General features: G+C 43.3%; 1 long non-coding RNA gene across 2 annotated transcripts in view; it reads right to left on the bottom strand.

The window, feature by feature from the left end:
* The window catches only part of LOC122933885, a 61,793-nt gene that overhangs the window by 13,604 nt on the left and 21,656 nt on the right, over positions 1-26,533 (bottom strand). For both annotated transcript variants that reach the window (XR_006388565.1, XR_006388566.1), the window contains exon 3: positions 483-602. This is a non-coding gene — a long non-coding RNA (uncharacterized LOC122933885). The remainder of the gene's footprint in view (positions 1-482; positions 603-26,533) is intronic.

Here is a 26,533-nt window from a genome sequence, read left to right as displayed (position 1 = left end):
AGCCAATCAATTTTTAATACAATGAAAATTCCTACATCCTACATCTCCACCTCTGATCTCTCATTTGGAAAGTATCTCTGTAGCAATCATAAAATACATATAGTAATTGGATGTGTGGTTTATTCTCATTGAAATGTAAGGTATTTCCATAAATGTTATTTGGAGTCAATTGACTTCCGTATGAAGAATTTTACTATTGAGCCGGCAGCATTTAAAATTAGCTTTCTCTTTTCCAGTTTTGTCCTTGGTGGTGACCTGGTTACAGTGTTACAAGTAAGTTTGAGAGATCAGCAGCCGCCTCATATAAAATGCATTGGACATTTGACACTAGTACAAACTGACAAGGGGAAATCCACATGTTACACTTAAAAGGTCAGTGTGAAACCTTTACTTTGTTCTACATCAGGATTATAATGGGCTTTCATGAACCTGTTACTTATGACATCCAATTTTTTTTTATCACAGATCTTTCTATGACTCACCTTCTTGTTATCCTTCAGAAACTCTCAGCACCCTGGATATTAACAGGTAGATTTCTTCGCAGTGATAGGATAAGCAGTAGAGCTTAGGAAAATGGGACTTCATAATTTTTTTCTTTATACCTGAGAAAGAGCAAAGAATAGAAAATTGATGTACTTTTTAATGCTGTATATTATATAGAGCATGTCCACTATAATTTTCATCTCCAGTAACACATGAAAATTGAGTCTTTGGGAGGATGAACTTCATTCTTGCACCCAAAAAGACCTAAGGCTACATTCTATGGGTCTATTTAAATGGCAATTTTTTTTTTAAAGCCCGTGAATAATGACCATAAAAAAATTAGGCAAGTCCTATTTTCTCCATTTTCACAGACAGATAGGACCCCATGCAATGCAAGGTGGTGTTCTTAGGCCTTTTTATCTGTTAAAAAAGGATGGTTTTGACATTTTTAATGGCTATTTGGTTTTTCATGGTCATGTGAATGTAGCCTTAGTCTCCAAATGTGACTTTTTTTTTTATAAATATCTTACAAACTTTGATTTCTCTTCACTATGTATTAAGGTCCCAAAATAGGATCAGTTGATTTGAACAAAAAAATACTCTTCTTGATAGTACAGAAGTCAACAGGAATTTACTTATACAGATATGTATTTATATAATGGGTGATTTCAAGGACAGTGTCAGCACCCAGCATACCCGGGCAAGTGCCGGGGCCCACTGCGCTGCTATGAGCGCTTCCATCAATACAGATGCGAGTGCTCATTGCTGGAGCGCAGGGAGCTTAGTCACATGAAAGCCTTTTTCAGCAGCATGCAGAGTCCAGCCGCTGCTGTCCCCTTTACAAGCTTCCGTGCTGTGGAGATTCACATACGCCCGCTCTTCACTCCAGTAGAGCAGCACCTTACAATACAAGCTTCAAACATGCCCCCTCTACACAGGGTGCTGCCTGAGGAGGAGAGAGACCCCAGCAGAGCAGAAGTGTGAAGGCAGTCTGTGAGTGAGTCTGCATTATGACTGTCTCTTCTCTGTGGGACAGAAGGAGGAGGAGGGGGGGGTCAGGGAACTCTTTAAGCTGCTGCTGGATGCTGTAGACCAGCAGCTTCATTCTATTTGGCTGTTTTACTGCCTCATTAAGCAGTTTGCCTCCATGACACCTCCCCTGCCCCCCATATCCTGTCCTACCCCACCCTTATGTATCCAGAGCTCCAGTTCCACCTTCCGGTCTCCTATTGCTGCCCTGCACAGACCTCCTGCCACTACTTCTTGTATGGGTCCCCCTGAGAGCCCCTTCCACCTACTTACTCTCTTTGTCCACTGCTCCTGTCCATCTAGGGCCCCGGTCACCTGTATGACTCCTCTGCCATTCATTATGGTGGTGTCTAAACTGCATGCACCATAAGGATCTTATAATGTCACAGGGCCCAGTGACTTTGCCTCCCACCCTGTAATATGCCCCATTATACCCTGCATTGTGCCCTCTTACCATATCCTGTACAGTGCCCCTCATCATTCCCTGTACTGTGCCCTCTTATACCCTTTTATCCAGTCCCTGTATGGTGGTGCTATCCAGTTACTGTATGGCGGTTTAATCTGGTCACTATATGGAGGTGTTATCCAATAACTGTATGGCCATAACTGTATCCCTTTCCCTGCCTAGGCTACCTTTTTTAGACCTGGCATGAGTGGGGAAAATTTGCAGATTGCTGACAACCAGGACAAGGCTGCACTCTGCCAGTACATGGCGGCCCCCTCTCTGTCCCGATGTGTACTGGTGCTTATTCTGGCACTAAGGCTGGGTTCACATCGGATTTTTGCCATCCATTTAATTTATACCAAAAACGTATACATTAACAGATGCCTCAGACCATACAGTTCCATAGTAAAAAAAAAACATATACGTTAACATATGTATTTTTTTACTGGACTCTGTAGGATACAAAAACGTGGTGTTCTGCACATTTGTATACAGTACCTTTTTTGTATACATCAAACGGATAGAAAAACGTTATGTGAACCCATTAGGGGGAGCACTGGAGGGTCATTATTCTGAATGGGGGGCAACTAGGCGTCGTTATTCTGAATGGAGGGCCACTGTGGGGTCATTATACTGTGTGGGGGGCCCAGTGAGATGTATCGCCCAAGGGCCCACATGAACCTAGAGCCGGCCCTGGGTGATTTAGATAACAATATTATTTCCAGGAAGTGCTAGAGATTTCCTGACCTTAAAGATAGGAAGGAAAACCCATCTGAGACCTGGTCATTGTTGGGCTCAGATGAATAAGGTCGCTGATAGTGGTTGATCAACCTCATCCATGCAAGCACTTATGACCTTCTTACTATGCACCCAATGCAGGATTAATTTAGGTAAATTTATATTTCACTTGTTATTTTTCAAAAAAACGATTTCAATGTGCCATAAATCAATGAACATTTCATGAAGATATGGCAAGAAAGATTTAAAGGGCTTTTGTCACCAGATTAATAGTAGTGAAGAGCGGCAGGGGCAATAATCGAATTCATGATATTTCGCAAATATTTGAGATAAATTTGCAAATTCGAGAATTCGCCATTATTTTCTTGATTGTGAAAATTGTAATATGCTCGTGGGTGACTTTTGCTACATTATTCAAGCTGCTAGAAGTTACGGAGACTGGAGAAAACATTACAATAGCTTTATATGCAGATAGAGTGCTCCAATATATTCGCGATTGCTAATCGGCAATTAATGATGCACATATGTTGGCGCAATACGTGCAACTTCACATTTTAGCAGGTCTGACTACATATTACTAATTGGTGCACTAAGTATTGTTGTGAACTTGTGACATCAGAGCACTATGTATGTAGCATGTATGTATGGACAGCAGAACCTATCACACTACCTAACACCCTGCACTGGAATCAGCTACACTGTAGATCAATCTAACCTACACTGACTATCTCCCACTAACTGTCTGCATTATATAACTAACTAACTAACTATCTAATGTAATGACACAGCTAAGCAAATGAGAAAAACCTCAGAGAAAGGAGACGCCCACAGAGAAAGACTCCGTCTCCTCCCCATTGCTCCGATGCTCTGCATTAGCATACTGAGCACAAAATTTGAGGGGGGCCATAACAGGGCGCAGAAACGCTATTTTAAAAAACCAAGCAGGATGGCAGCACAGCAGGGGATACCCCACAAGTACAGATATTTTTCTCACTTACTACAAACCAATAAAAGTGATTTCTTGAATCTACAAGTCTGGCAGCAATCAGACCTGGGTCCGGCTAGTGAAATTGAACTCAGCTTTCCAAAAACTGTAGTTAATCACAGTTATTTCATGGAGGGGCAATTATTTTTTCACATAGGGGCAGGTTGTTTGGGATAGCTTTTTCCCTCAATTAAAGTCATAATTTAAAAACAGCTTTTTGTATTTACTGTAGATTATCTTTGTCTGATGTTCAAATTTGTTTGATATTCTGAAACATTTAAGTGTGTGCAAAAACAAAAGAAATCTGTAAGGCGCTTTTCACCCTGTCGGATCCGTCCTGCCGCTATCTCGCCGTGGCGCCGGACGGCACTGTATGTGTGTCACTTTTCTTCTCTTAGGTACTGTACTGTAGTTTAGAAGTCTACAGTTTATAAGCTTCTGCAATTATTATAATTTAGTGATTAGTAACATTGGCAATATTTGCTTTCATGATATTTCGCAATTTTTTGGCCTAATATTCACCATAAATTTGCAAATTCTATAATTCGTGATCTCCAGTCATTATTCACTTGATTGCGAAATCGGCACTGTAATATGCGTGTAATGCGTGCGCAATACAGGCGTGGGTCACTTTTGCTACATTTTTCAAGCTGCTAGAAGTTTCCTGAGACTGGAGAAAATGCACAGTACAGTAATTCCTATTAGTGTTGATCGCGAATATCGGCACTTCGAGATTTTGCGAATATTTTGAATACAGTGATATATTCGTAATTTCGAATATTCTAGATTTTTTTTCATCAGTAACCTCCCTTCTTGCTTGTGGGCCAATGAGAAGGCTGCAATGTCTTTGTCTGAGCTTAGCAACATCCCTAGCAACCAATAGGAAAGTTGCCTAACCCTTACTATATAAGAACCTCCCCAGCAGCCATTTTCTACAGATACAGTGTCATTGCTGAACTTTGTGCATTCCACACTACAGTAGATAGATAGTTAGTTAGCTTATATATATATATATATAATACAGATAGTTAGTGGGAGATAGTCAGTGTAGGTCATATCCTGATATATTGTGGCTGTTGCAGTGCAGTGTGTTAGGTAGTGTGATATGTTCTGCTGTCCATACATACATGCAGACCTGCTAAAAATATTCACATCGTTAGTGCCGATTTGCGCAAGCGCGAATATATTGGAGCCCTCTATCTGCATATAAAGCCATTTTAATGTTCTGCCGTGCCAACCATTTTCTCCAGTCTCAGGAATGTTCTAGCAGCTTGTAAAATGTAGCAAAAGTGACCAACCTGTATTTCGCACGCATTACGCAAATATAACATTGCCAATTTTTCACAATCAAGAAAATAATCTCAAATTTGTGAATATATGACAAATATTTGCCGAAATATTCGGGAAATATCGCAAATTCGATAATAGCCCCTGCCACTCATCACTAAATCCTATCAGCTACACTATATCCCTATCTAACCTACACTGAATATCTCCCACTAACTATCTGTAATATATATTTATATATATTGTAAGGGATCGTCTCTTTTCAGGGGGGTCACGCTCACAGATATCTCACCAGACAACGGATTTTTATGTCCAAACTGTGCATTTACTTTGGCACTCTTCTCATAAAAGATGGTCCAATTATACATCACTGGGGGGGGTGAAGTTCCCGCACCGCCAACACTTAAAACACAAATAAACTTCTGCCCGTCTAGGCGCTACCTAAACAAAATACGTCCCTACCTCACTCAGAGCACAGTTCACACATGGACATTATATGCGGCTTTCCTCAGCCAACATCAATACTGCAGCCTCAAGGCTGTGGCAACTCCAGTACCTTTTGGGGAAGTGTGGCCCAGTAGTCCTCCAGACGCTGGGCGTGCAACCCTCGCTCTCTAGGTGTCGCTAGGTCCTCCAAACCTCAGGCTATTCAAAGCCTTGTGGCCCCTCAGTCCTCCTGACTGAGACCACACACAGAGCCTTTGCTTCACAACAGTCTCGCTCTTCTTCCCCAGACTGACCTACTCTGAGGCGCTTTATGCCAGCCTGATTACAGCAGGCCTCACCTGCGATCACCTCAGGTAGAAAGGAAAACCCATACTGGAAGAGTGTGGACTGGGAACTCCCTTTACCAAGCCTAGCCACCAGTCCAAGTAAAATCCAGCCCAGAAAATGTATACAAAAATGAAAAATGTCTCAGCAAACTATGATTTGCTGAGATAACTGCCACTCTCTGGATTTTATCTGTCTCACCCATCTGAGGTACCTGAAGTGGGACAACACACCTTCCAGCACTGTTCACATTACCACATTTATATATATATATATATATATATATATATATATATATATATATGAGCTAATTAACTATCTAATGTAATTGACTCAGCAAAGCACAGAGAACAGCAATGTCACTGCTCTCTCTCTCAGAACTGCAAAAAACTGCAGAAAATGGCTGCTGGGGAGGTTCTTATATACAGGTCCTTCTAAAAAAATTAGCATATTGTGATAAAGTTCATTATTTTCTGTAATGTACTGATAAACATTAGACTTTCATATATTTTAGATTCATTACACACCAACTGAAGTAGTTCAAGCCTTTTATTGTTTTAATATTGATGATTTTGGCATACAGCTCATGAAAACCCAAATTTCCTATCTAAAAAAATTAGCATATTTCATCCGACCAATAAAAGAAATTTTTTTTATAATACAAAAAAAGTCAACCTTCAAATAATGATGTTCAGTTATGCACTCAATACTTGGTCGGGAATCCTTTAGCAGAAATGACTGCTTCAATGCGGCGTGGCATGGAGGCAATCAGCCTGTGGCACTGCTGAGGTGTTATGGAGGCCCAGGATGCTTCGATAGCGGCCTTAAGCTCATCCAGAGTGTTGGGTCTTGCGTCTCTCAACTTTCTCTTCCCAATATCCCACAGATTCTCTATGGGGTTCAGGTCAGGAGAGTTGGCAGGCCAATTGAGCACAGTAATACCATGGTAAGTAAACCATTTACCAGTGGTTTTGGCACTGTGAGCAGGTGCCAGGTCGTGATGAAAAATGAAATCTTCATCTCCATAAAGCTTTTCAGCAGATGGAAGCATGAAGTGCTCCAAAATCTCCTGATAGCTAGCTGCATTGACCCTGCCCTTGATAAAACACAGTGGACCAACACCAGCAGCTGACATGGCACCCCAGACCATCACTGACTGTGGGTACTTGACACTGGACTTCAGGCATTTTGGCATTTCCCTCTCCCCAGTCTTCCTCCAGACTCTGGCACCTTGATTTCCGAATGACATGCAAAATTTGCTTTCATCCGAAAAAAGTACTTTGGACCACTGAGCATCTTCTGCCGCTGTTTCTGGGGAATGGGCACCTGTAGCCCATTTCCTGCACACGCCTGTACACGGTGGCTCTGGATGTTTCTACTCCAGACTCAGTCCACTGCTTCCGCAGGTCCCCCAAGGTCTGGAATCGGTCCTTCTCCACAATCTTCCTCAGGGTCCGGTCACCTCTTCTCATTGTGCAGCATTTTCTGCCACACTTTTTCCTTCTCACAGACTTCCCACTGAGGTGCCTTGATACAGCACTCTGGGAACAGCCTATTCGTTCAGAAATTTCTTTCTGTGTCTTACCCTCTTGCTTGAGGGTGTCAATGATGGCCTTCTGGACAGCAGTCAGGTCGGCAGTCTTACCCATGATTGCGGTTTTGAGTATTGAACTAGGCTGGGAGTTTTTAAAAGCCTCAGGAATCTTTTGCAGGCATTTAGAGTTAATTAGTTGATTCAGATGATTAGGTTAATAGCTCGTTTAGAGAACCTTTTCATGATATGCTAATTTTTTTAGATAGGAATTTGGGGTTTTCATGAGCTGTATGCCAAAATCATCAATATTAAAACAATAAAAGGCTTGAACTACTTCAGTTGTGTGTAATGAATCTAAAATATATGAAAGTCTAATGTTTCTCAGTACATTACAGAAAATAATGAACTTTATCACAATATGCTAATTTTTTTAGAAGGACCTGTAGTAAGGGGTAGGCAACTTTCCTATTGGTTGCTAGGGATGTTGCTAAGCTCAGACAAAGACATTGCAGCCTTCTCATTGGCCCACAAGAAGCAGTGAGGGTACTGATGAAAACAAATCTAGAATATTTGCGATTACAAAGATATAGCAGTATATTCTGCATCTTCGCATATTCTCAAAGTGACGATAATAGCGATAAAAATTTATGATTAGAATATTCGCGATCAACGCTAATGAAAATGGCAATCAGTTCCTGATTCTCTGACTGCCTGAGGAGCCTGTTTATACACTGCAGCCAATCAGAAGAGGCATAGCTGCAGGAGAGGGAGAGAGAAACAGCCTGAACCAATAATGATGTAGGAGGTGTGTTTAAGACTAATTCAGACTCCCTGTAGGCACTGTGGCTAAGCTGTAGTCACCAATCATAGTACTGCACCAATGAAACTGAGGTAAAGAACCACCCAAGCAGTAAGCGATGGGAAAAATGAATAGTAGGTGGCCTTCTCTTATCAATACATTTAATTTTTTGAGCTAATACCTGGACATTTGTTTAAAAGTCTGGTCATTTTGCATATATATATATATATATATATATATATATATATTAGGAAGGCACAAGGGACCATAGTTGATGGTAGATACGTTTTACCGAGGTACCTGGCCTCGCTGAAATAGAAGCCAGTAGTTCAGATGTGTCAGCGGCAGTAAGTGGTTGACATTTTGTTTATTTAGTATAGCTGTGAATAGCTGATCCAGGACGGCTCTTACTGGGAGTAGTCATAATGCTAGGTGGGTGACTACTTCCCACATTCCAGACCGGGTCTTGACTGGCCTACAAAAAACAGCCAGCAGTGTCAGGTGGGGGTGATTACCTTCCTCTGACAGTGGAGGTCTGTGGAGTGCTGTGTGGGATCAGAGTCTGAGGTGGAGTTGCAAAGCCTGAAAGACTGAGGTCAAAGTGAGGTCCACATACACCCCATGGGGTTACGGTACTGTGCAATACCATACCTGTGTGATTCTATAGATATGGGACTTCATTGTTTCTTTAAGACCGGCTGGAGCAAGCCGGTCCCTGCTGTTTACTGCCTTATTGTTTTGTCAAGACTAAAAGACAACCGTTGCTTTGCTTTCACCGCTAAAAGGCTGCTGCTGTGTTTTTATCTGAAGGCTACCATTGGGGCAGATCCCTACAATATATATCCCAAACACCAGTGTTGACCCCCTTTGCTAGAGTAAAGCTACTTTCACATCTGCTCTTTCCTTTTAGCTATTGAGATCCGTCATAGGATCTTAATATCGGGGTGGGGGGTTGGCCCCATTCATTGTCAATTAGGACAAAACTGAACTGAACGAAAGAGAGTGCACCAGAATGCATTCCGCTCCATTTGGACAGAATAATGGACAGAATAACCCTGCAAGCAGCGTTTTTCTGTCCACGAAGTGGTGCGGAGCATGACGGATCCGTCATGACTCACAATGTAAGTCAATGGAGAAGGATCCGTTTTCTCGGACACAATAGAAAACGGATCCATCCCCCATTGACTTACAATAGTTTTAGAGACGGATCCGTCATTGCTATGTTAAAGATAATACAACCAGATCCATTCATAACGGATGCAGACAGTTGTATTATCATGACGGAAGTGTTTTTGCTGATCCATGACGTATCTAGCAAAAATGCTGATGTTAAAGTAGCCTAAGATACGCTTAATTCATTAAGAGGCAGATGACAAATTAGGAGCATCTCTAGCACCCCGTGCGACAGAAACGCAAGTGAACGGTAGCCAGGAGCTGGCACATTAACAATGGGGGCATATCGCTAGGAAATGCCCCCATTGTCTCATATCCCCACAAGCCCTGCAAGGAAGGAAGCTGGCGTAGATTTAGACAGACGGTGGATAAACCTAAGTTATCCACCGTCAGTGCAGATGCAGAAGTCAGTGCAGATGTTTTCCACGTATCCATATGCACAGATACTAGTTTTCTATTATCCTTTGACTTTAAAGGCGAAGACGTTGAAGTCAAAGGTTATCCAATTAAGCATGCTGGTATTTTTTTCATGTGGCCTGTGCATATGGTAGCGTGCATGGGCTTATAAGCTAACATCTGCGCATACAGGATACTTTCTACAGGGAACACATACAGATCGTGAATATGCTCAGGTGCCTGGGTACAAACGGCATTCTTGAATCTTGCCATGGTTCCTCGTCACTTCAATTACACGGGCGTAACAAGAAATGTATTGTTGTCGTATTTGTAAACAAGCTTCATAAATGATTTTCATTTTTGCTTGAACTTCTCAGATACTCTGCAACTCATTAGATCCATTTAACATCACTGCCAAGGGTTCATGTTATTTAGAAGATTTCAAAGAGGCCTCTGGAAATCAAACTAACAAGGAGATTTTGGCTGGCAGATAACGGACTAGCGTGTGAATACTGAATCACGGGATTCTGCAGACTGTTTTTGCTGTTGTGTCATCAAAAAAGCTGCATTTTGCATTGCCTTTATGAATAGATGTATTCTAACCATTCTGCAAAAAAAAATAAAAATTGCAGACGGTGAAGCTCAAGAGGATACTGCTGAAGTGTCAGAACATTTAGTTCTAGGTTTGAAAAAACAAGCTTGTTAAAAACTGTGGGATCTTGTGAAGTGAGATGGCTTCTAAATCAGGTTTTTTGCATACTTAATTTGCCTGCCTTTTGGAAAGGGCTTTCAGATCATTTCCACTCAGAGGGATGGGATTAAACAGGAACGTTGTAAGGTGCAACTGCGATCGGGCCCGGCGGGGGAGGGGGCCTGCAAGTGTTTTAAGCCAGTCGCCTCTAATTTGCATTTTATTAGCCAGTACAGCTGAGCATATCTCCATACCCTCTTCTGCACCACCGCTGCATTGTTATGTCATGTTGGCGAGACCCGGCGCTGGAGGAGTTCATGGGTCTTGCGGGATGACATGATTACGCGGCGCAGCAGAAGGTATGACGGGATGTGTTTGCAACTGACTGCGCAAACAGAGATGGAGCGGAACAGAACAGAGGTATGTATTTTTTTAATGTAAGAATTTAGAAAGGAGGCCCGCTGGCTATATATATATATATATATATATATATATATATATATATAAAAGAGGGCAAAAAAAATCTAATATAATGTATACAGAGTGAGAAGGGGCAAAATAAGATATATATATATATATATATATATATATATACAGAGTGAGAAGGGGAAAAATAAGATATATACAGAGTGAGAAGGGGCAATCATTCAACTACAGTATATACAGAAGGGGCAAAATGATATATATACACAGGGTGAGGGCGCAAAAGAAAAGGAAATATATACAGCAATCCAAAGTTTGCTCTGGGGCCCATAGAATTCTAATTACGCCGGTGATTTTTGGGCTTTGGAACCGGTTGCTGGTTTTCCATAGAGTTTTGGACTCACCTTACAATGGTTTCAACATACAATGGTCGTCCTGGAACCAATTAATATTGTATCTTGAGGGACCGCTGTACTATTATTTTAACATATACATTACAGTGTGTCTATGCCTTGTTCTCGATATCGGTACAAGGATACTAACAATAATCTGAGTATATTATATATAATATACTACACGACATTTTATGATGAGCCATTTACAAAGCCATTCCAATCGGCAAGGAAAACCATTGTCAGGGTATAACAAACACTGCGATGACTGATGAAGAAATGCTCTTAGAAATCTCTGTATGTATAGTATGTACATTCTAAATGGGGAAATGAAGAGGCACGTGTTCCACACAGTTAGCTTTAATTAATGCAGAATGCTGACTCAAACATCAAATGTTTCAGTGGAATGAGAAATAAAGGGGGAAATAACAATTGAAACCGTGTGCATCTGTACATCAGTAATGTTTTCTTCAGCTTCACAAGATAATGAGCTTTGACCTTGGTAATTTTGTCTAGAATATCTTAGAATCTATGTTCCCTGCAATGTTAGAATATAATGACTTTGTCAAGGTCACAGTGTGGTTGCTATAATGACTATTGGATCCTGCTTAAAGAGCACTTTTCACCTTTCTATACTTCATGAACATTGCAAGAATTCCTTTGTTTCCTTGGTTGTTTAATTTACAGTATTTGTACTTTCTGAAACTAAAAGTCCCTTTACGCTGCTCAATTGAGGAGACAATTGTTGGGAAGGAAAGGTTCCATCACGACAATCATCTGCTTGTCAGTGAAGGAGACTTCTGTATTCACATGCATCAATCTCCTCCACAGTATGGGGAGAAGCGATCACTAATGCCATCACTCGTCCCCAATAGAGAAGAGGGAATCGAAGTGGAATTTGATCCGAATTTCAGGAAAAATTCGATTCACGCCAAATCAAAATTTCCTCACGCTTCGTGGTAATGAATCGCATTGTTAGGACATGGAACAAGGAACTCTGGGAACAAGGGATCATCCACAATGCCATGCATGCAACCAATCAGCAGCCAGCCAGCCCTGTGATCTGTGAGTCTGGAGGTAGCAGATGCAGCAGCAGCATCAGGTGAAGGGTACCGAGTGGCAAAATGACAGAGTCTGGAGGTGGCGGATGCAGCAGCAGCATCAGGTGAAGGGTACCGAGTGGCAAAATGACAGAGTCTGGAGGTAGCAGATGCAGCAGCATCATGAGAAGGCCACCAAGTGACACAATGACAGAAATTTGAGTTAAGAGCTTGAGTGCTAACCCTGCTACATCTGTAGTGTTGAGCAGGGGCGTCTTTAACGCGGGGCAAAAGAGGCAGCTGCCCCAGGCCCAGTTGCTCCTGGGGGGCCCAAGGCAGCTCCCTGTCCTGTCCCGTCCCGATCCTAATCCTATCCTTCACTATGCGAGCAGAGCGGCATGGCTCGCATAGTGAAGGACTTCTTGCTTATGTGACACTGACATCACAAGCTTCCTGCACGGATGCGCTAGTCTCACCAACCAATGTCACCATAATAAGGAGAAAGTGCTGGCGGGGGGGGGGGGGGGCAGGCGGCTCGCGATGTCTGTGTAATCAGTGCAGTCAGGTCCACATTATCATACAAGTGGGTGTCAGCAGCGCAGCAGGGTCACCATCAGGGCAGTAACTGAGCGCTGTCAGGGACCCTGCTGGCTGCTGCAAAGAGGCAAAATAGGGGCCACTCACAGCTGCCCCCATCGGGCAGCCCATATTAAAGTTTACTGACTCCAAGAGAAGGCAGCTCCCCCACCTCTCTGCAGTGTGATAGTCCGTGTGAGGAGGGGGCGGGGACTCCTCCAGACCTTCAGTGGCTGCAGGAAATGACCAGACCTGGCCTGCAGAGGCTTCACCTCAGGTAACGTTAGTGTGCCTCATGTGTGGTGCTGGAAGTTCAAGTATGAAGTCCCCTCACTGGCCCCTGCATCCTTCCTACATACAGCAGCAGGGGGGTAAGTTACTATAGGGGGCGGTCAGTCCTGAAGGTGCTACCTATAACCTGTGTTCAAGTCCAATTCTGTGCCCCCCTGACCTTACAGAGCCCCTGCAACTCTAGTGTTCCCCTGTGTCCATTGCTCCAACACAGATCCCTGCCCACCAACCATCTCACCCTCTGACATCACCCCCTGCCCTCTGGAGTTTATATCAGTACTGGAGCGTTATAAGAGGAGCGGCTGATATCAGTCAGATATGATGTAATGTCTCTGGAGGTTATATCAGTAATTGCGCATTATAAGAGGAGCAACCGATACTCCATATTGCCTCCTTTCCATCACATTATACACATTATACACAGCACGTATCCGTGGTTATTACCATCATGTAATCCATCAGTGGGGGCCATGCTTACACACTATAGGAAAAGGCTGGAAGTGCGAACACCTTTACCTATAGTGTGCAAGCACGGCCACCGCTGCTGGATTACACGGTGGTAATAACCACGGATACGTGCTGTGTATAATGTGATGGAAAAGACATACAGACACAGAATGCACACTGAGTCTTTTTTCATTTTTTTTTTCAGCCCCATTGAAGTGAATTAAATGGTACAGACATGGGGGAAAAAAAAATAAGTTAGTGTTCAGGAGCCCTAAGGTGCGCAACCAGAATCAGTTACACAGGTGGGCCCTAAGTACCCCAGTCCGACACTGCACAGAGACACTTCAACGCTAGGGTGACCCGAGCCCCGGTCTCCTTCCTGAACTGCAGAGCGGTGCCCACTTCCAGCCTTAGCCTAGCTGCCCAGAGCACTGATCCTGATCGGCTGGAGTCTTCAGAACTGGAAGTATTGACAGTCATTCACTGTAAGCTATATTATATACAGTATATTACTTGTTTTATGTGAGTAAGGGTGCTGGGTGGTTGGAGAAGGTGGGGTGAGGAGTGGATGTAGGGGTTAGTAGTACAGTATTATCTGCATATTGTAAAAAAAAAAAAACTATATATTTGTGTCAGAAGTTGTGCTTTTTGAATTTTTAGAATAATGATACAGCCATATTATTTGATACTTTTGTGCTGATTCTTTTTTTCACCTCTATATTAAAGGGACACTATAGTCACCAGAACCACAACAGCTAAACGTAGTAGTTCTGGTGTCTATAGGATGTCTCTGCAAGCTTTTTACTGTAAACACTGCCTTTTCAGAAAAAAATGCAGTATTTACATTACTGCCAAGGAGCACCTCTAGTGGTCACTCATCAGACGGCCCCTAGAGGTGCTTCCTAGTCCAGTGTTGCACAATTTGCAACACTGGCATTCACGCTAAACACTCCTCATAGAAATGCATTGCTTCAAAGCATCTCTATGAAGCCACGCATGCGCAATAGCCTCCCAATGCTTCCCTATGGGAAAGCAGTGGGTTGGCAATGATATACTCACACACTGCACATTCCTGTGCATTGTATAAATGTGTGTTGTGGTGGAGGGTGTGATTGCATGCTAGGGTGTGGGAAGGTGGGATCCAGGGGGCCCAGGTAAATTTTTGCCCAGGGTACAATCAATATTAAAGACCACCCTGGTGTGGAGATGGCAGCAGCAGGATGCCACAGAGTGGCAAGGTGACATAGTGTGGAGATGGCAGCAGCAGCAGCATCAGGAGACCACAATACCAGTACCCGCTGACGAAGGTGGGTGCAAAAAGGAGCACTTGGCATCAGATGTGTGGCATCAGGCAGGTTGCAGCATCAGAGTAGTAGCTGAGGCAGGTAGTTAGAGAAAACCAGTCTCTTTTATCAAAGTGTCGGTGTGACACCATGGATGATCTAGTAGTCTGATGCATCAGGAATTGGTGGTTGATCCACGCCTGATTCTTCTTGACAAAGGTCAGTCTCTCCACATTTTGGGTGGACAGGCGAGTTCTCCTTGGGGTAACTATGGCCCCCATTGAACTAAACACCCACTCTGATGCCACACTACTGGCCGGGCAGGACATCTTTTCCAGGGCAAACTCTGCTAGTTGCGACCGCAAATCTAGTTTGGCTACCCAGTAGTCCAGCGGATCTTCAATGTGGGGTGGCAGGGTGCTGTCCAAGTATGCCACCACCTGCTGGTTCAGGTTCTGCTCCAGATCTACCTACTGCTGCTGCTGGCAGGGGAGCACCCAGGAATTTTGTCTAGGGGGGTCCGAAAGGCAAAAAAATGTGGCATGTGTAGTGCGCTGTGCTAATTAAATTTTTCAAAGCCCCCTTTATATTTAAAACTGCAGGGACAGGGGTGTAGTGTGTTGCGCTGATTCTTTTACTTGGCAATTCTAAAAGCTTTGCAGGAAAAGAACAATGCAGCGCGCGAAGCGCGCCGCAATTTTTTGGCCCTGCCCATTATTAAAAGCCCCTCCTACATATAATAGGCCACTCCCAACAAACACTGTACAGCTGACATTCTATAGTTGCGGCCTGTCTCTACACATCATACTGAGAGAGGGGGAGTCTGTCCTGGCTGCACTGCCTGCTTCACATCATACAATAGACAGCCGGCTGCAGACAGGAAGCTCCTCCGCTCTCCTCCCTCCCCAGATCCTGCTCAAGGCCTGTGGTTCCCCCCACCATCTGCCTGCTGCCCCCTTTGGCTGTCCTCACCCAGCTCTGAATCCTCCTTCTGCAAATGGCAAGGGAGGAGCCGGAGCATCTCCTCTCCTACATAGCGCCCCCTACCTCTTACATCCAGTGATGTCACCTTTGTTGTAGACGTTCTCTTTCCTCATCTTCTCCATTCAGACCAGACCGCCATAATGATTTTTCAGCCATCTCCCGTCTCTGCAGAGATTAACAAACAGACATTAGTTTCCCACATTTCCATCATCTTCTGAACCCCCTTTCCTGCCACCCCCAATACTGTGCCCGCTGTGCCCCCAATACTATACTGCTGAAACAGTCCCCCTGGAAATACTACTACCACACAGATAGTGCCCGCTGTGCCCCCAATACTATATTGCAGAAACAGTCCCCCTGGAAATACTGCTACCACACAGATAGTGCCCCATTCAACAATTATTGGCACACAGTTCTCTAAAAAAAATAACTGCGCCCAGACACTAATAGTATAAAGATAATGTCCCCCAAAAATGATTGTACCCCCGCTTAGTACCCGCTGTTGAGCTAATGTCCCCATAATGTATGCCAGTATAAAATACCCCTATATAATGCCCCAGTAAATGCCCTCATAGTGCTCCTCTCCCCTTCCCCATAGTGTCGCCCATAATATGCCAGTAAAAAATGCCCCTTCTAAGTGCCACCATATTCCCCAATAGTGCTCCTTTCCCCCATAGTGCCTACCATAATGTGCCAGTAAAAAAATGCCCCCTTAGTGCCACCAGATGCAATAATGCCCCCATAATGTGCCAATAAGAATAAAGAACACTTTAGAGCCCCCACTTCCCCTTAGTGCTTAGTGCCCCTAAATAATGTCCCTATAGTGCCACCAGATGCCCCATAGTGCCATTCTCCCCTATAGTGCCCCCCCATAATGTGTAAAAAAAAAGCCCCTTTAGAGCCCCCATAGTGCTCCTCTCCCCCATGGTGCCCCCCAAATAATGCCCCCATAGTGCCGTTCTCCCCTTTACTGCCCCCCATAGTGCCGTTCTCCCCTTTACTGCCCCCCATAGTGCCGTTCTCCCCTTTACTGCCCCCCATAGTGCCGTTCTCCCCTTTACTGCCCCCCATAGTGCCGTTCTCCCCTTTACTGCCCCCCATAGTGCCGTTCTCCCCTTTACTGCCCCCCATAGTGCCGTTCTCCCCTTTACTGCCCCCCATAGTGCCGTTCTCCCTTTTAGTGCCCCCATAGTGCAGTTCTCCCCTTTTTTGTGTGCCCCCATAGTGCAGTTCTCCCCTTTTATAGTGCCCCCCATAGTGCAGTTCTCCCCTTTTTTAGTGCCCCCATAGTGCAGTTCTCCCCTTTTATAGTGCCCCCCATAGTGCAGTTCTCCCCTTTTATAGTGCCCCCCCCATAGTGCAGTTCTCCCCTTTTATAGTGCCCCCCATAGTGAAGTTCTCCCCTTTTATAGTGCCCCCCATAGTGCCAGCTCCCCCCCCTCAAAAAAAATAAAAAATAAAAAAATACACCGATACTTACCAGCAGCGATGCGATGCAGCCTCTTCCGGCCCGTGTCCCTGCTGTGTGCTTCCCGGCTCAGGCAGCACGATGATGACGTCATCGCTCCGCCAGAGCCGGCCTCTGATAGGCTGCAGGCATATGTGCCTGCGGCCTATCAGAAGAACAGGGGAGGGACACACCTCCTCCTCCCCTGCCGCAGCACAGATATGGAGATGAGCGCTTCCACAATGGAAGCGCTCATCTCCTACTGCCCCCCGCCGCCGCCGCCGTAGCCGCCACTACAATTACATCCAGGGCCGCGCCGCCTGTGGTGATCGGCGGTGCGGCCCTGAAGGATTAAAAAAAATAATTTTTGCCTGGTTGTTCTAGGGGGGGTCCAGACCCGCTGGACCCCCCCTGTAGGTGCGCCAGTGGCTGCTGGTGAGTAGTTTCTCCACTATGCGGTGAAGAAAGCTACTCATCAGAGACTGTAGACTCAGGCTGCTGCTGATGGAGCTGGTACTACTCATGCCACCCCACCCCTCCCCAGCAGCCATGGCAGTGGAACATGAGCGCAGAGGACCCCCCCCGGTCAGACCTGCGAGAGGATGGATGATGGCACAGATAGGCAGCGGCCAACTGACTTTTACCACATATAACTGCAGCTCGAAACACTGAATGAAATTTGTTTTTCGACCGAAATAATTCACAAAAGATTTTATCGCATAGAAGTGCAGGTCATGGAGTGTCCCAGTCATCCGGCATCTATTCGCTCCGCTAAAGAATTATTTTGAAAGTGTGTAGAAGTCACACAGGGTTCCCACGCTGCAGATTTATCATGGAGACATCATGGAGATTAAACCGCAGCGCTGAACGCTGAATACATTTTGTTTTTCAACCGAAATTCTTCAATAAAGATTTTATGACATATAACCACCGCAATGACTGACTGCTACCCCCGCTACTTCCATGGACCCCTGCTACTTCCCGTGTAGGTAGGCTGCTGCGAAGCAGGTGCTCTACCCCGGGCACATTTGGCTCCCGACCTCCCACTGACTCCCAGCCATGCTTTCAACACATATAACCGTCGCCAACGTGAACTGAGAATGTATTTTTCTGTTTGTACTGAAAAAGGCCACTAAACGCTTTCAACGCATCTAACCATCACCAACGTGAGCTGAGAAGGCATTTTTCTATTTGTACTGAAATAGGCCACTAAACGTTTTCAATGAATCTAACCATCACCAACATGAGCTGAGAATGCATTTTTCTATTTGTACTGAAATAGGCCACTAAACACTTTCAACACATATAACTGACGCCGACCTGAACTGAGAATGCATTTTTCTTTTTGTACTGAAATACAAAATAACACATATAACTGCCGCACTGACTGACTGCTACCGCCGCTATTTCCGTGAACCCCTGCACCACTACTTCCTGGCCGCTGTGAAGCAGGTGGTCTACCCTGGGCATGTTTGGCTCCGAACCTCCCACTGCTGCCACCCATGCTTTCAACACATATAACTGCCGACATGAACTGATAATATATTTTTCTTTTTGTACTGAAATAGGCCAGTAAACGCTTTCAGCAGAAATAAATCCTAAGTGCATAAATATTTTTCTTTCTGTACTGAAATAGGCCACTGAGCGTTTTTGCCACAAATAACTGCACTAGTGAAATGCGTATATATATATTTTTATTTTTTTACTGTAATATGGCCCTATACGCTTTCAACAGAAATAACTGCAGAAGTGAACTGAGCATATATTTATCTTTTTTTACTGTAATACGCCCCTATACGCTTTCACTAGAAATAACTGCAACAGTGCAGCGCGTATATATTTTTCTTATTTTACTGAAATACACCACTATACGTACGCTTTCACCAGAAATAACTGCAACGGTGAAGTGCATATATATATATATATTTTTTTTTTTTATGAAATACGCCCCTATACGCTTTCACCAGAAATAACTGCAGAAGTGACCTGATAATATTGTGACGGAATGGTGTGTCCGCCTGCGGTCCTGCTCCTATCTGACCCCCTGGTTGGTGATGTCTCAGACGTCTGCGGAGGGGATGGGGCACCCACGTTGGAGATCAGCCCGACTGCCGAGTGGCCCGGCCTTCTTGGTACAATGTGTTGCGCCCTGGAATCACTCACCAGACGTTGCTGTATGACTTGAAACAGGGACTGACTGAATTATTTAGGGTCTTGGACACATGCATTTATACACACACTGCAAGCCTTATGTAACCCTAGACATGTCTAGGCTTGAATCAGACCATCGGATTTGCATACAGATGGCCTTCTTACAGCCCTGGAGAGGTGAGGTACACAGTAATTAGCATACAATTGCATTTCAACCAGGCCATTCCAATCCTTACAACAAAGGGAAAAAATAATACATTTAAAAGCACAACACCAGAAACCAGATCTAGCACGAAATAAGATGTCCATACACTTAAACGCACAACCGAAATATAAAAGGAAGGAAAATGGTCTTTCAAATTGTCTGAGTTATTAGTCACGTGGCCCGCTGGACGGCACGCTCAGGGCCGTTTCGTGACAAATATATATTCCTTGTTGGAATGAAATAGGCCACTATACGCTTTAACCAGAAAACAATTAAATAGCATATAAACAGCGCATATATATTTTTCTTATTTTACTGTAATACACCCCTATATGTTTTCACCAGAAATAACTGCAGCAGTGTAAATCACTTTCCTATCAATGTCCCTAGTGCCTTCTGACATCTCTCCCTGCACTAAGATGCTGTGAAATGATTCTTTAATCCTTTTTTCAGTTGTTTTTTTAAACATAGAGGTTTTTCCAATAGCTCTTTCACACGTCTGTCCCTGCACTCTGAACGCTGGAAAATGTCAGAATCTTATAGGGCTGTGACATCACAGGGCTGGCTGCTGATTGGCTGCATGCAAGCATGTCAATCTGGGTGATCCCACCTTCCGAGAGTTCCATGCTCTATGTCCTCAGTCCTCACACGTGTAGCTGCCATTTTAGGAAAATTGTGATTCGTTACCTCGAAGCGCAAGGAAATTGTGAATCGAATTCTCTAGTCACAGCCCTATAAATAGCCTCAGCCATCTCTGATTCTGCTGTTTTCCAGTATACTTAGTGCAGGGAGAGAGACATCAGCAGGCGCTAGGGACAGTGGTAGAAAAGACTTTAAAACTTGTATTTTGCTGTATAGAAGTTCAGGGAAAGGATAGGGAAGAATCATTCCACAGTATTGAAGAATCCTATTACACCTTGCTGCACTGACTGGGGATCCAAATTGCTATTATACATCTCTGTAATTCCAGCAAACCATTCTTGTTATTAGGCTGCAAGTGTTGTTTGATACAGCCATTAACATGGTTTATTACAAGAAATGGTTTATGGTTTATTACAAGAAAATATTTCTACGTCTTATTTGCCCTTGTGCATTGCAGTTCTATGTTCTAAGGCATTTTTTGGCTTGTATTAGTGGGGGGAAAAAGGGCTTATTAGCTGTTGTGTTGTGAAGTGAGAAAATGACAGCCCTTTTTGGCGTGTAGTAGTTGCACAAAAATATATATTATTTGCCGTTCAGCGGTGCAGTTACCATATATATGTTCTAAAGCCCTTTTAAGCGTGTATTAGTGGCAAAATAAAATATATTATTTGCCATTCAGCGGTGTAGTAATATGTTCTAAAGCCCTTTTTGGCAAGTATTAGTGGCACAAAAAAAAGTATTTGCACTTGTGTGGTGAAGTGAGAAAATTACAGCACTTTTTGGTGTGTATTAGTGGCAAAAAAATATAGATATGCCGTTCAGAAGTGCAGTTATATGTTCTAAAGCCCTTTTTGGTGTGTATTAGTGGAAAAAAATGGCTGACTTCAGCGGTGCAGTTATATGCTCTAAAGCCTTTTGAGGCATGTATAAGTGGAAAAAAATTATGGCCTATTTGCCATTCAAGCGGTGCAGTTATATGTTCTAAAGCCCTCTTTGCCATGTATTAGTGGCAAAAAAATATATATTATTTGTCGTTCAGCGGTGCAGTTATATGCACTAAAGCCCTTTTAGGTGTGTATTAGTGGCAAAAAATAAAATATATTATTTGCCAATCAGCGGTGTAGTAATATATTCTAAAGCCCTTTTTGACAAGTATTAGTGGCACAAAAAAAAGTATTTGCCCTTTTGTGGTGAAGTGAGAAAATTGCAGCCCTTTTTGGCATGTATTAGTGGCAAAAAAATATATATTTGCCGTTCAGTAGTGGCAGAGTCTTTTCTATGTGCCACTTTTGCATGGAGTGGGAGACTAGAGTACCATCTTGATCAGGGGCCCACTAAAGGATTTACCTGCACCCCTGTGGGCTAGTCCAAGCCTGTGTGTGTGTGTATATATATATATATATATATTGTAGGAAGGTACAGGGGGTTGTCATTGATGGTAGGTATGTGTCACCGAGGTTCTTGGCCTCAATGAAGTAAGAGGTGGTATTTTCATGTGTCAGCGACAGCTAATGCTGATTGACACTTTGCTATTTAGTATGGCTGTTAATAGCTGATCTGGGATAGTTGCTGTTCTTGGTATTGCAGCTCAGCGCCATTCAATTGAATGGAACTGAGCTGCACCTAGGCCATGTGACCGATGTAATGTGATATCACTGGCCTTGGAAGAGGCCACAACGCTGCGTCGGACCCCCTTCCAATCTCATATTTATGACTAGAGATGAGCGAATCGACTTCAGATTAAACATCCGAAGTCGATTCGCATAAAAGAAGCTCCGTACACTATTAGAATGTATTGGCTCTGATGACCTGAAGTCATTACATAGTAACATAGTAACATAGTATATAAGGCTAAAAAAAAGACATTTGTCCATCCAGTTCGGCCTGTCATCCTGCAAGTTGATCCAGAGAAAGGCAAAAAAAAAAAAAACTGGGAGTTAGAAGCCAATTTTCCCCACTTTAGGGAAATAAAAAATTTCTTCCCGACTCCAATCAGGCAATCAGACCAACTCCCTGGATCAACGACTCCTCTCTAGTAGCTATAGCCTGTAATATTATTACAATACTATTACACTAATATTATTACATTATTGCTTCCCTAAGTCTCGCGAGACTTCACGTAATAACTTCATAAATTAATTTGGAGTGTAAAAAAACATTTCCCGCACTCGTGTTTGGTTCCAAGGTACCACTTGGAACCAAACCCGAGTTCGGTAAATGTTTTTTTTTTTACAGTACAAATTAATTTATTTTAAGTTATTGCGCAACGTCTTGCGAGACTTCGCGAAGCAATAAGCTCGGCTCATCAGAGCCAATACATTCCAATACTGTACGGAGCTCTTTCTCTGTACAGTATTAGAATGAGGTTTTATGCAAATCAACTTCAAATGTTTCATCTGAAGTCAATTCGCTCATCCCTATTGATGACCTATCCTGAGGATAGGCAATTAATTAAACATTTCCAGATAACCTCTTTAACGTAAAAAATACTATACTATACTAGTATCATAACTTTAAAAAAGAGAGTGCTCCTCAGAATGCGCAATACTTCGACATAAGGGGGCATAGCAAATTAAACGCACAACTGGTTTTAAATTAAAATTTTACACACACTTGTACATTGTCACATGTAAGCATAACAGTAGCAGAATCATTTGCTGTGAAACTTTGGCAGACACCTCCCTAGGTCTGGTATTTTAATCTAACAATTCCTATGAGCATAGACCCAATTTCCAAGTGTGAATCCATGTGTAAATGACTGCATGAGGAATGAATGTGAAAGCAAAAGATGAAATACAGAAAAATATTCTTCCCAGACCAACCCTTGTAGGAGGACATGAAAAGAAAGAGACTTCAAGCATCATTAATCATAGCAGGTCCAGTCATATATGTTTTAGAACCCCAACAGTCTCACGGGGCATGATTAAGGTTGTTTCTAAATATGAAATTGCTCAAAATAATTGAGATGTTTTGGGGTTAGAATAGCGAGTACAGTAAAGCCTACGGGGGTTAGTAAACCCTGTGCAAGAGAAAAGTGGAAGGATTGCTTATAGCATCAGAATCCAAGATCCTTTACAAAATAAAAAAGGCACCTGATCAGTTGCAAATATTTCATCTTTCCATGGTACTAGTTATGATACTTCTCCTATGGCATCTCATTTGTGGCATAAATACTCCACAGAACGGATGCGTTCAGTGAAAACTGCGCGATTTCACAGGCAAAGTCATTCAGTTTTGCCTGCGATTGTGTTTTTATTGTGCGGGTGAAATGTGTTTTGATGCGTTTTACACGCGCGTGATAAAAAACGGAAGGTTTACAAACAACATCTCTTAGCAACCACCCGTGAAAAACGCATCGCACTAGCACTTGCGATGTGATTTTCACACAGCCCCATTTACTTCTATGGGGCCAGCGTCGCGTGAAAATCGCAGAATGTAGAACATGCTGCGATTTCCACGCAACCCACAAGTGATGCGTGAAAACCGACGCACATGTACAGAGCCCCATTTAAATGAATGGGTCCGGATTCCGTGCGGGCGCAATGCATTTACATCACGCATTGCACCCGCGCAGAATACTCGCTCGTGTGAAAGGGGCCTTAGGCTACTTTCACAGTAGCGTTTTGGCTTTCTGTTTCTGAGATCCGTCATGGGCTCTCACAAGCGGTCCAAAAAGGATCAGTTTTGCCCTAATGCATTCTGAATGGAAAAGGATCAGCCAATAATGCATCAGTTTCCCCTGTTCAGTCACCATTCCGCTCTGGAGGCCGACACCAAAACGCTGCCTGCAGCTTTTTTCTGTCTGCCATGTGGTGACTTTCAATGGTGTTCAAGATGGATCCGTCATGGCTATAGAAGACATAATACAACCGGATCCGTTCATGACAGATGCACACGGTTGTATTATTGTAACAGAAGCGTTTTTGCATATCCATGACCGATCCGCAAAAAACGCTAATGTGTAAATAGCCTTAAATGTATACATTATAGGTTTTACTGCTTCTTTTCCCACAAAGCTATATATCAAACTGCTCAGCTCATATAGTTTTGTGGCAGAAGATTCACCAAAACTTGCAATTTATTCATTACAATCTCTGCTCTTTCTGAGCTCAGTAACCCAAATGGGCAGACTTAGGGCTGTTTCAAACGAGCGGATGCCGTGCGTGACATCCGCTGCGTGAATGAGAGCCAAGACCCGATGCGGACAGCAGAAGCACGGAGCAGTAACATGATTGATAACGCTCCGTGCCTCTCTGTGATCTCTTTACTACGAAATCACAATGAGATAAAGTTGTCACTGTGATTTCGTAGTAAAGAGATCACAGAGAGGCACGGAGCGTTATCAGTCATGTTAATGCTCCGTGCTTCTGCTGTCCGCATCGGGTCTTGGCTGTCATTCACGCAGCGGATGTCACGCACGGCATCCACTCGTGTGAAACAGCCGTTAGGCCTGGGCTACACTACGACATTTTGGAGCGTGACTGATCGATTTTCAACTACTGAACTACAGCTCAGTCCAAATGCATATATTCAGTTGAATTAAATATCCCGGACTGCAGCTGTCACTCAATAGTTAAAATCAATCAGTCACGTTACAAAAAATCTCAGTGTAGCCCAGGCCTTTTCCACTCACTTGAGCAAATGCACTCAGAAATAGAAGAGATGGTAATTAATAAATTACAAGTTTTGGTGAATCTTTTCCCAAAAAACTATATCAAAGTCAATCTGCTCAGCTCCTCCTGCTCTATAATCTGCTCTATGTTGCTTGCAGTTTGCATTGCATTTTGTGGTGTCAGGTTTTCTTCAATGTTGGCGATGATGGAAGATAATAAACAGGCTATGGAGTATATATTATAGTGCCCTATGTTTTGAATGTCTCCTGAGGTATACATTGACCTATCGGACATGTTCTTATAGTATCTCTCTGTAAAACTGTATATTATGACCACCTAAAGAAGTGATTTATTTATATGGCTTTATGGATAATGGATTACATTATTAAGTGTGCAGTGGATTTTACCCTCATCATAGAGAGTGATCTTTTTATTGGCTCAAGTAAATTTACCAATCAATCATTTATCAATCACACGTTAGGGGATTCCTTGTCATAACTATGAAAACTGAAAGCAATGAAATTTGCAGGCCTAAAAAGAAATCATACTTATAAACTAGCACAGGATCAGCATGAGCGTAAAAGGGAGTGTTCTTGTTAAAGGGGTTGTCTCACTTCATGTAGAGCAGGCATGGCCAACCTGAGGCAAAACTACAGCTGTTGCAAAACTACAACTCCCAGCATGCCCTGGCTACCTACAGCAGGGCATGGTGGGAGTTTTAGTTTTACAACAGCTGGAGAGCCTCAGGTTGGCCATGCCCGATGTATAGAAAGATAATACAAGCCGCTTACCAATGTATTGTGATTGTCCATATTGCCTCCTTTGCTGGCTTGATTCATTTTTCCATCACATAATACACTGCTCATTTCCAGGGGTTACAACCACCCTGCAAAATAGCAGTGGTGGCCGTGCTGGTGGCCGGGACCATGGGAGCGCACATAGGCGCGCATGTGCAGCAGCTCCTGTCACAGCCACCTCGTATCTGCATAGCAGAGGTGGCCGTAACTCCAATGTATTAATGCAATGGAAAAATGGATCAAGCCAACACAGGAGGCAATATGGATAATCACAATACATTACTAAGTGCCTTGTAGTAACTTTCTCTACATGATAAATGCCACTTGCTGAAGTGAGACAACCCCTTTAAATCAATTCAATCAGTAAACAAGCTCTAAACTGGACCTGACAAAAGCTGGCCATACATTAGGGATTTCAGATGGATGCTTTCTAAACAACTTGTTTACCATAGTTGGTCTTTGAATGCTGCCATCTTGGGTGATGATACAAAACATTTTTTTTTTTTGAGATACAGATCTGCTGTTCATAGTGAACAATTTTTCAACCAAAGCACCTATGACTGAAAAAATCCACCATGACAAATGAACTTTATGACATATCTGTCTTTGGTCAGCATCTGCCAAGCTTGTTCATGTTGGCAGAAAGCATCCATCTGAAATCCTTTTCAGCGACCCAAAACCTCTGTTGTATGGCTAGTTTAAAGACTATGGAAACCTTTGGGGCAATTTTTATGCATGCATTTTACTCATTTTGGGCTAAAAATCATTTGCAGACTGTCCTTATAGTTCCGTCAACTGATGGCTCATGTGAAGCCTTATGTCTTATCTCCTGACCTGATAAATACGCAATTAAACCATGATTTTATCAGTTTGATAAGAGTTTAGTTATAATGAGTGTTTAGGAGTTCTGG

Source organism: Bufo gargarizans, chromosome 1 (genome assembly GCF_014858855.1).
Source record: "Bufo gargarizans isolate SCDJY-AF-19 chromosome 1, ASM1485885v1, whole genome shotgun sequence".
Classification (NCBI taxonomy): Eukaryota; Metazoa; Chordata; class Amphibia; order Anura; family Bufonidae; genus Bufo; species Bufo gargarizans.
The sequence above is the reverse complement of the archived record's forward strand: the minus strand, read 5'-3'. Positions and strand labels throughout refer to the sequence as shown.